Source organism: Eurosta solidaginis, chromosome X, assembly GCF_040869045.1.
Source record: "Eurosta solidaginis isolate ZX-2024a chromosome X, ASM4086904v1, whole genome shotgun sequence".
In the NCBI taxonomy this organism is placed as follows: Eukaryota; Metazoa; Arthropoda; class Insecta; order Diptera; family Tephritidae; genus Eurosta; species Eurosta solidaginis.
The window spans coordinates 211,435,985-211,446,828 of NC_090324.1; the positions used below are offsets into that span (position 1 = coordinate 211,435,985).

Consider the following 10,844-nt stretch of genomic DNA (forward strand, 5'->3'; position numbering starts at 1 on the left):
ACTGTTACCGCAGTTGACCCCTCAACTAGACTATTACCATTATTTCTATCATATTTCTTTAATATTATAATTTATTAACTAATTAATTATTATTTTTTTTTTTTGTTAGGTTTAATGGCAGGGATGTTAATCCAAAAAGCCAGATTGAATCTCAGGTGTTTTTTTCTTTTGATTGTTGTAAACCAGTTTATGGTTAATGTTGGCTTCACTAATACACAATGGTAATACCATACCAGCCAGAACCATGTGTAGCAGCTTGCTGCTGGTATTCATTCTTGTAATTGTTAGTAATTTCAAGTATTATTGGTTTTAATATGGCGCCACGCCGGTGTTCTGCGCAAAAATGCTATGGATCTCATCCCCGTTTTCGGAGGTACCCGCGGGTGTTTTTTCGGTTTTTCGTTAATATCTTTTGAATGAGTTAAAAATTTTCGCCGTCGGATTATTAATACTGATGTCAAGACGCGTCGTTTGACACCTCTCGATATTTTTGGTAGCGCATTAGCAGTCGACGCCTCAACTAGAATTTTACCGCGTGATGTCGTTTCGTTAATATCTTTTGAACGAGTTAAAATAGTTCGTCTTTGGATTATTAATACTGATGTCAAGACGCGGAGTTTGACACCTCTCGATATTTTTGGTAGCGCATTAACAGTCGACGCCTCAGCTAGACTTTTACCGCGCAACCGAAGGCCGCCAATGCCGAAATCTGTTCTGCGCAAAAATGCTATGGATCTCACTCCCAGTTTCGGAGGTACCTGCGGGTCTTTTTTCGGTTTTTCGTTAATATCTTTTGAACGAGTTAAAATTTTCGCCGTCGTATTATTAATACTGATGTCAGAACGCGTTGTTTGATACCTCTCTCGATATTTTTGGTAGCGTATTAGCAGTCGACCCTCAACTAGGCTATTACCCTAAATCCGCACAAAACACTTATGTTCACAATTTTTTTTGTGCTTTCGCCAACATTACAATAACCACATGAAAATCACCAACTTCAACTTAAAATATCTCCGGATAGATAAAATTTGGTAATTCTATACGACAGCATGAAACTGCTAATACGCATCCAAAAATATCGAAAGAGATGTCAAAAGACGCGTATTAATCTCGAAAACAATAATCCGAAAACGAAACCAACCGTTGTAGTAATACGTCCCACAAAAAAATTGTGAACGCAGAAGGACATCACTGTATACCACACACCCGGACTTGACATGGCGTAGCCCATGGCTATTTTTTATAAGCGCGGCCGAAGGCCGCCAACGCAGAAAGGTGTTTTGCGCAAAAATACTATGGATTTCACCCCCGGTTTCGGAGGGACCCGCGGGTCATTTTTCGGTTTTTCGTTAATATCTTTTGAATGAGTTAAATTTTTTTTTCCCGGTTTCGGATTATTAATACTGATGTCAATGCGCGTCGTTTGACACCTCTCTCAATATTTTTGGACGCGTATTAGCAGTGTCATGCTGTCGTATGGAATTACCAAAAATTACCCTGGGTGGGTTCAACACCGGTTTGGAGACCAAAACTATATCCGCGCAAAACACTTATATTCACATGTTATGTTTTGGCCCGTTCTTCGTTTTAGCTGGCACACTTTTTGTTCGGGCGCCCGCTTCAGCTGCCGCGAGGGGTTTATGTGTGATTGTTGCCATCACAAATTTGAGATAAATCCCCCGTGAGAGCGAAAAAGTGAAAGTGTTTTCTATCAAGTCATCTTTGAATGAGTTAAAAATTTTCGCCGTCGGATTATTAATACTGATGTCAAGACGCGTCGTTTGACACCTCTCGATATTTTTGGTAGCGCATTAGCAGTCGACGCCTCAACTAGACTTTTACCGCGTGATGTCGTTTCGTTAATATCCTTTGAACGAGTTAAAATTTTTCGCCGTCGGATTATTGCTCTCGAGATTAATAGGCGTCTTTTGACACCTCTCTCGATATTTTTGGTAGCGCATTAGCAGCCGACCCCTTAACTAGACCTTTACCGCGCGGCCGAAGGCCGCCAACGCAGAAAGGGGTTCTGCGCAAAAATGCTATGGATCTCACCCCCGGTTTCGGAGGTTCCCGGGGGTGTTTTTCGGTTTTTCGTTAATATCTTTTGAACGAGTTAAAAATTTTCGCCGTCGTATTATTAATACTGATGTCAGAACGCGTTGTTTGATACCCCTCTCGATATTTTTGGTAGCGTATTAGCAGTCGACCCTCAACTAGGCTATTACCCTAAATCCGCACAAAACATTTATGTTCACAATTTTTTTTGTGCTTTCGCCAACATTACAATAACTACATGAAAATCACCAACTTCAACTTAAAATATCTCCGGATAGATAAAATTTGGTAATTCTATACGACAGCATGAAACTGCTAATACGCATCCAAAAATATCGAAAGAGGTGTCAAAATACGCGTATTAATCTCGAAAACAATAATCCGAAACCGAAACCAACCGTTGTAGTAATATGTCCCACAAAAAAATTGTGAACGCAGAAGGACATCACCGTATACCACACACCCGGACTTGACATGGCGTAGCCCATGGCTATTTTTTATAAGTGCGGCCGAAGGCCGCCAACGCAGAAAGGTGTTTTGCGCAAAAATACTATGGATTTCACCCCCGGTTTCGGAGGGACCCGCGGGTCATTTTTCGGTTTTTCGTTAATATCTTTTGAATGAGTTAAAATTTTTTTCCCGGTTTCGGATTATTAATACTGATGTCAATGCGCGTCGTTTGACACCTCTCTCAATATTTTTGGACGCGTATTAGCAGTGTCATGCTGTCGTATGGAATTACCAAAAATTACCCTGGGTGGGTTCAACACCGGTTTGGAGACCAAAACTATATCCGCGCAAAACACTTATATTCACATGTTATGTTTTGGCCCGTTCTTCGTTTTAGCTGGCACACTTTCTGTTCGGGAGCCCGCTTCAGCTGCCGCGAGGGGTTTATGTGTGATTGTTGCCAGCACAAATTTGAGATAAATCCCCCGTGAGAGCGAAAAAATGAAAGTGTTTTCTATCAAGTCATCTTTGACTGTCATTAAATGACAGCATGAAACGTCGATGTGTTAGTGGAGAGCGAAAAAAGTTCGAATGGTGAAATGGTCACCTCTGTGTTGAAGGGTTTCCGATTTTTCAATCGCGGCGATGCAATCACCGGTAGTCAAATATCGTTCCATCACTAATGGCGAATCACTCAGTTAAAATTTCTGCAGTCTTATCAACTTAATTAATTAGTTAATAAATTATTATATTAAAGAAATAATGGTAATAGTCTAGTTGAGGGGTCGACTGCTAATACGCTACCAAAAATATCGACAGAGGTGTCAAAAGACGCGTATTAATCTCGAGAACAACAATCCGATGGCGGAAAAGAAAAATTTTATCTATGTCCGGCCATTTGGTCATTTTCATGTGGTTGTTGTTGTGTTGGTATCAACAAAAAAAATTATGCATCACCGTGGCAGTAGCCAAGGTTTTACCACATACCCGGACTTGGAATGGCGTAGCCCAGGGTTATTTTTTATAAGCGCCGCCAACGCAGAAAGGTGTTCTGCGCAAAAATACTATGGATCCCACCCGCGGTTTCGGAGGTACCCACAGGTCTTTTTCCAGTTTTTCGTTAATATCTTTTGAACAAGTTAAAATTTGTATTCTTCGGATTATTAATACTGATGTCAAGACGCGTCGTTTGACACCTCTCTCGATATTTTTGATAGCGTATTAGCAGTGGACCCCTCAACTAGACTATTACCGCAGTTGACTCCTCAATTAGACTATTGCCATTATTTCTATCATATTTCTTTAGCCGCATTCTATTCTAAGCGAGTGCGAAAAGAACGCCAAACTCGGTAAAAATTTGCCTGCATGTATTTAACAACACTGGTAACATTTCAGCTGACAAAATCATCTGTTGTTTATTATTGACGTTTTCTTTGTTATTTATATGACTGTAATGTCCGATAATGAGGATGATTTTATATGCAAAGACGACGAATTTTAGTAAATAATGAGTGATTCTCAACGTTTGATAATAGCAGAATGTGAAAGCACCTCACAGGGGCCACCCATAGTGGCAATGGACATAGATGAGGTAGAGGTTGTTTGGGAAGATGCTGATGACAAGGAATTCGAAAAGCTGCTGTGGTCTATTGACGATGATACATTATTCCAGCCGCTTGGCTTAACCAATCATGGAAAGACGGTTTTTGTAACATGGAAAGATGAATATTTGCTTAATTTTGTATTCAAAGAGCGTGACGTACAAAGAAAATCAATTTGACCTAATTGCGAACGATATATTCATACTAGAAATGAATGCTTTGTTACTTATGCGAAGCGGTCAGGTTTATTATTTTAGTTCGGTAAAATCAATACATGCAGTTGACTGGCTAAATGATGCTGGAGGTGGCGTACGTTGTATGGCTCCTGCACCCAATGTAGAATTTAGCTGTATACGTTACGTAGCAAGTGAAAAGGCACGGTAATAGTGCAGTTTACGGTACCAACCGAAATTTTCGAAAATTCGAGTGAGGTATCAAAAGACGCGTATTCACGTCCAGATTAAGAATCCGAAAGCGGAAGTTAACTTTTTTTTACCCGTTCAAAAGATATTAACGAAAAACCGAAAAAATACCCACGGGTCCCTCCGAAACCGGGGGTAAACTCCATAGTATTTTTGCGCAGAACACCTTTCTCCATTGGCGACCTTCGGCCGCGCTTATAAAAAATAACCCTGGGCTACGCCATGCCAATTCCGGGTGAAAATCGCCAATTTCAACTGCAAATATCTCCGGACAGAGGTAAAACTTTTCTTTTCCGCCTTCGGATTATTGTTCTCGAGATTAATACGCGTCTTTTGATACCTCACTAGAAAATTTTGGCGCAAATTTCGGTGGGCAACGTAAACTGCACTATTACCAAAGGCACTTACATTGGACATGTATCGCGATGTGCCAGATATAGGTCGAAGTGTACCCATACTTTTACAGCGGTTGTGATATAACATTTGATGATAGAAATATATTCAACTGCTCGTGGGAAAGTGGACGTTATACGCTCGTGTCAGAACAAGTAACAGCGGAATATTTGGACTTTTTGCACCATTTATGAAAGGGCGAAATGGAGTTAACTACAGGAAAATGGCTGCATATCTTCACGGTATCCACAATTATCTTTGCTTTGGTTGTAGGTACTTGGTATGCTATATTAAAATAAAGTTTTTTATATATATGACGAGTATATTTTCCTACTTATAGCTTTATCGGAATCGAATACAACTCAGCTTGAAAAGGCGCATATGCGACTAAAATAGATTGCATACAGTTGGATTGCGCGGAGCGCCGCTGTCTTCTATTTCTACAATGTGGTAGCATTGATATTTTGTATACAAATAACGTATGGATTGCGACGTATGCAACACCATACAGGAGCACAGTATAGTCATTACGTATATGCACCACGTAGGCGTTGCTTGTATTTTACAGATGAAGAGCAGGTGGCGCAATTGCATTTCAGCTACGATAACCAAATGGATACTTGTTTAGTTCAAGAAACGTACAAAGCCATACCTGGGATTGTGGCGTGTACTTGGGTTGAAACACAGCAACATTTAATATGTATGAGTTGCAACAATATATTTTATAAAATTAATTTTGAAAATCCTCCCAGTTTTCACCAGCCCTTAACGCATTCGTCAAGTGTATTTTAAAGTTATGTTGCTGTTAAACTAATGGGTTATGAATCAAAAATTATAAGCAGAAAATAAAACTAAATAACATTATATAAACTGTAATAAATGCAGTCCCATATAATTATTTAAATAAGAGATTAAAATTAGTTAGCAACTACGTAAGTATATGTGGATTAGAGGTTTACGGAGTAGCTCCTTGCGGAGGGATTGTCCCTCATTCACTTACTCCAGAGAGGCTTCAAACATAACCCCGGTCTTTGGAAGTGCAGCGTCTGCTGAAATGAAATAGATACATAAAATGGTTACACTTTTGTCTGTATATTTCGGCGCAGTTTGTGGCTCCTTGGCGGTCACGCACAAAGGCGACTTACCGTTGCTATAATGGTTCTTTTAATACTCATGCCTCTAGTTGCACAAGTAGCCTCCAGTTTTTTCGGCTATTTTTAGGAGCTACAATTCCCGATGTGCGAACAGTGGCAATCCCGACCACCAGTAGCTAACCCCAGCGGGTTAGGGGGTCAGAATATTCCCGCGGTAGGTATGCCTGTCGTAAGAGGCGACTAAAATATCAGATTCAAGGGGATGTGTAGCGCAACCCTTCAGGTTGCCAGCGCAATATATAGCTTCTCCAAACTCAATTGTCAACCTCACCTTTCCGCGGCGAATCCTGTTTCACTAACAGACGAGGCTCTGGCGAACCCAAGCTCCTCATGGAATTTGGGGGTGGGAAGGGAGGGGATGGCCTGAAGGTTTAATGTGGCCACATAAATCGTTCCCGAGATGTTCGGGCTAGCACCTTTGAGCTATATTGCTGCAGCAGCTAACTTTATATTTGGACAATTCAGAAGTGTGTTATATTCATGTAAATTTGAATTGTTTCCATGGTTTCGAATAAAAAATTTGCTTATTTGAATCAATTTAATCCTACAACTTAAAGCTAAGTAGAAATTTTTATTAGATTTACTCTTTTTTAAGATCAAGAATATTAAAAGGTGTCGTGAAATCCGATTGCTGTCGTAATTGGATTTAAAATTAATAAGTAAAGTAAAATATGAACTAATCATTCAAGCAATAATTCTGCAACCCTTAGCAGGAGTATTGATTCGTTTCAAATCTAATTCCGACAGCAATCGTATCACGACATCCCTTATTATATATGCACATGAAATTGCAACTTAAATTAATACAGTTGATATAAAGAAAAGTAAGTACTTTAATAATAAATAAACTATCTTAATTGGTTTTTGTTTTCCAATTGAAATATTTTCCTGTGCAAGCACATTTTCGATTTGATTATGTATACTATCCGTTAGGCAGACAATTAGGTGCGTTCGATTCATTCATATACTGTGAGTATTTGAGCCGTAGACGCAATGGCAGATATTTTGATTTTTTTGAAGTGTAACATTTGTAAACAGTTGGGTTTTTCTGCTGTCACCATCACCACTAGAGAGCTATTGAAGAGACGCTCCGAGTCACGCTGTGGCCACCTTGTCACAGTTACTGACGGAGATAATGCGAAACCATCTTTACCATATAATAAGTAAATTGCACTGTAGAGGAAGAAACATTTTATAAAATTTAATAAAATCAAAAAATGATAGTTGTGTTAAAATGGGGTAAATTATTGTATGTTAAAGTATAGCGAAGTTTGAATAGGTCCCATTCTTCATTCTTAGAAACATGTACGAAGTACCTCGTAAGATATTAAAAATCCTCAACGCTTTTTTTGCAATAACTTAAAAAAACTCATATTCAAATTTCTGTTTAACTTCTACATATCAATAGCTACCTTTACCACCAGATGGAGTCACTATTGTTTCTACGCCTATGCTATTGTTTCCTACATCGATGAGTTTTGTAATAAAATAAGCAGCTATCTCTCCAATCTCTCCCTCACTAGGGTAGGCACCTTGTCGTTGGTGTAAGGACTTAGCCGATGTCCATAGCGCCCGACTATGTGGCGGAGCTGTTTAGGACTGGCATCTACGCCGTTTTGCCTCATAGGAGGGCGGCGGGATGTCGGTGACCAAGAACTGCCAACCCCCTAATCCAGGGTGTTATGCGGAGCGTGGCTTTTGGACGATTTGCAGCCAGGGGATAAATTCGGCTGTATTCGAACGGAGCCATCCCGATACCGGACCACCTCGGGAAGTATTAATGGCCTTACCACCGTAAGGGGCGCTGCTGTGGCTGACGGTTCTTTCCCCGTATATAATACTGGACCGCTGAACCCGCCTTGTCGGGATGGTGGTCGTACGACCAAGATGTACGACTCATTACCAAATTGTAATAAGGAGGATGATAAGAGGAGGACTGAGTCGCAAGCCAAAGACGACGAATACGCATTAAGCGATGCGTCGGACTCGGCGAGCGAGAGTAGTGCTGATTCAAAGAACTCCGGCAAAGCACACAAATGAGTAGAAGAGTGAAGAAGAGTACGGAGCAGGGGAAGTAAAAGAGCTCTGTCGCAGTACCGTGCATCACTAAGAATTGTCCAACGCTTGTGGGCAGTGGTCGCCCGAGCAGAAGTGCAGACCGAGCGTTTGGAATGGGCCCATGAGGCGGTAGAAGTAGGTCGAAAGCAGTTCGAAAGGTTTGCTGCTAGAAACCCTCGGTTCTGCAACCGGTACGAGGAAGAAGCGTCGAATGGTAGAATGAAGAGGCAACATTCGGCGGAAGGCGACAAGCCTGCTTTAAGAGGCAGAAAGGACCCAGTCCCAGAGCCGAGAGGCAGGGCAGTCGCATAGACAAGACAAATAGGCCCAAAGCTGTAAGACAGATGGGCCCCAATAGCCTCGAAGGCGGCGAATCAGAGGGAAGTTCCAACTACGGAAGTAGGAGATAAGCCAAAGGGAGATAACGCTAAGACTCCGACTTTCTCGGAGGTGCTAAAGGGAGTTAAAGCTAAGACTCCGGCTTTCTCGGAGGTGCCAAAGGGAATTAACACTAAGACGCCGGCTTTTCCCGAGAAGATGAGTGATGTGGGAAAGCAGTCACTGACTGTGGCGCTGGTTGATCGTAGCAGTCCTTTCGAACAGATGACTAGTGAAAGGTGGAGATCTGTAGAAAGAGAGCTTATTAGCTTAATGCTTAAGATGATGCAGGAATAACCAAGTAAGCGCCTTCCAACCTTTGATTGGGGGGATGGTATAATGGTGTGAGGATGATAGCGTGCTGTGAGTCGCACATAAGAACACCCGGCACAACAGTTACAAGAGACTGAAGGGGGCTTCGAACACTCTAAATCAAAAGGGCAAGGGGAGGACGACGACATCACGATGAAGGTGCTGGTGGGGGACAAGCAGCCATTGGTGCTGCCAGTCCTACAGATAAACCTCCAACACAGTAAAGTGGCGTCGAGCGAACTCCTAACCCTTGAGGAGGGTTCGTTTGACGTGGCGCTGATCCAGGAGCCGTGGCACTCATCGGGAGGAAAGGTTTCTGGACTTAGCGCGCGCGGATTTGGCGTTTACTATGCGCAAACGGAAAGACGGGTGCGAGCTGTAGTAATGGTAAGGAAACAGCCGCATTCATATATGCTGCCTAAATACACTACTGAGGACCTCGTAGTGGTGGTGAAATCGCCGGGCTCAGATGGTATATGTCCGGCCATGCTACAAGTTTCAAGTAGGGCGGTCGTGGGATGGCTCAAAATAATATTCGATGGGTGCATAAACTGAATCATGTACCGCACTCTTGGAGAACTGCTCGTGTAGCTTTCCTACCAAAGGCGGGGAAGATCGGTCACGTGTGGGATACATTATAGACCCAATAGCTTAAAATCATTTCTACTCAAAACCTTTGAGAGGCTGATAGATGTGTACATAAAGTCCAACGTGGATGAAAAGCTGCTCTCCACAACACAACAGGCGTACACTAAATGCAAGTCAGTAGACACCACATTGCATAGGGTGGTAATAAGCATAAAAAAAACCCTGGAATATAAGGAATATGCTCTAGAAGTCTTCTTAAGCATTGCCGGGGCTTTCAACAGTGATTCTAAATGGGCGATTATGGGTGTTTTTAATTACGTCGAAGTACATCCAGCCTTACCCAGATGGATCGACTGCATGTTAAACTGCAGTAAGATTACATCGCAATGGGGATTGTACGCGGCCACGAAATTAGAGGCCGGGGGCACTCCGTAGGGAGGGGCGCTATCACCTCTGCTGTGGACGTTGGTCATTAACCAACTGCTCAGGGGATTAGATTATTTATTCTACGAGGGACCAGCAAAACTTACGGCTTACGCAGATGACGTTGCATATGGTCTTGTTTACAAAGAGGTACAAAGTCCCTAAGTTAAGAGGGGCGACCCTACGGGAGAAACCGTGCACAAAACATTTAGTAATCATCCTAGACAGTAAGCTATCATGGAAGCTCAACGTGGAGGAGAGGGTGAGGAAGGTTTCAACGGCACTTTATGCATGTAAAAGAATGCAAAAGAACCGGCATATACGATCAAAAGGCACTCGAAGACGATGCCTCAAAACTAACAACCAAGACCAATAATTATCATTTCACTGACACAAATTTTATAGTTTTTTTCTTCGGGAGTTGGACACAATCTTTTCATTATATTACTTAACAATTTAAAGGCTTCATTCTGTATTGCGAACGATAACTCAGACGAACGATTCGTCTCCAAACGATTTCGTCTAGCAATGGTATTCTCTATTCTCTGGTATTATAACAGGAAGGCAAAAGTGATTGTCAAGTGATAAGTTGCCATTGTTTAGCAAAGTGCAAATACACTAGCGATTCGTCTCTGATCCGCAACGAAAGTTCGTTTCGTAATAGAGAATGAGGCCCTAAGATTAGACATTTTTTCAATTTGTATTTTGACATACCAGCAACAGCAAAATCGTGTTTAATTGTACACCGCATAATCATTATAGCATCATGTAACGAAGCTCAGTTTCTTCCAAAAATTGTTCGGCAGCGCCACGTAAAATCAATGTACATGTTCTAGCATTAACGCAACCTTTAAATAATTATAAACTATGAAAATAAAATCAATGTCAAACCCATAATCAAAGCTTGGAAAATGTTGAAACGTTCACCACCAACTTGACGTTCTTCAAAGTAATCACAGTGACCCAAAACACTTGAATTAATATCATTAGCTGTAGTCATATCAGCACCA

At 41.6% G+C, this 10,844-nt stretch overlaps 1 pseudogene; it reads left to right on the forward strand.

Annotated features, from left to right (window-relative positions):
* Positions 1–4,012: 4,012 nt before the first annotated feature.
* Positions 4,013–5,713, forward strand: LOC137235394 (uncharacterized; annotated as a pseudogene).
* The last annotated feature ends 5,131 nt before the right edge of the window (positions 5,714–10,844 follow it).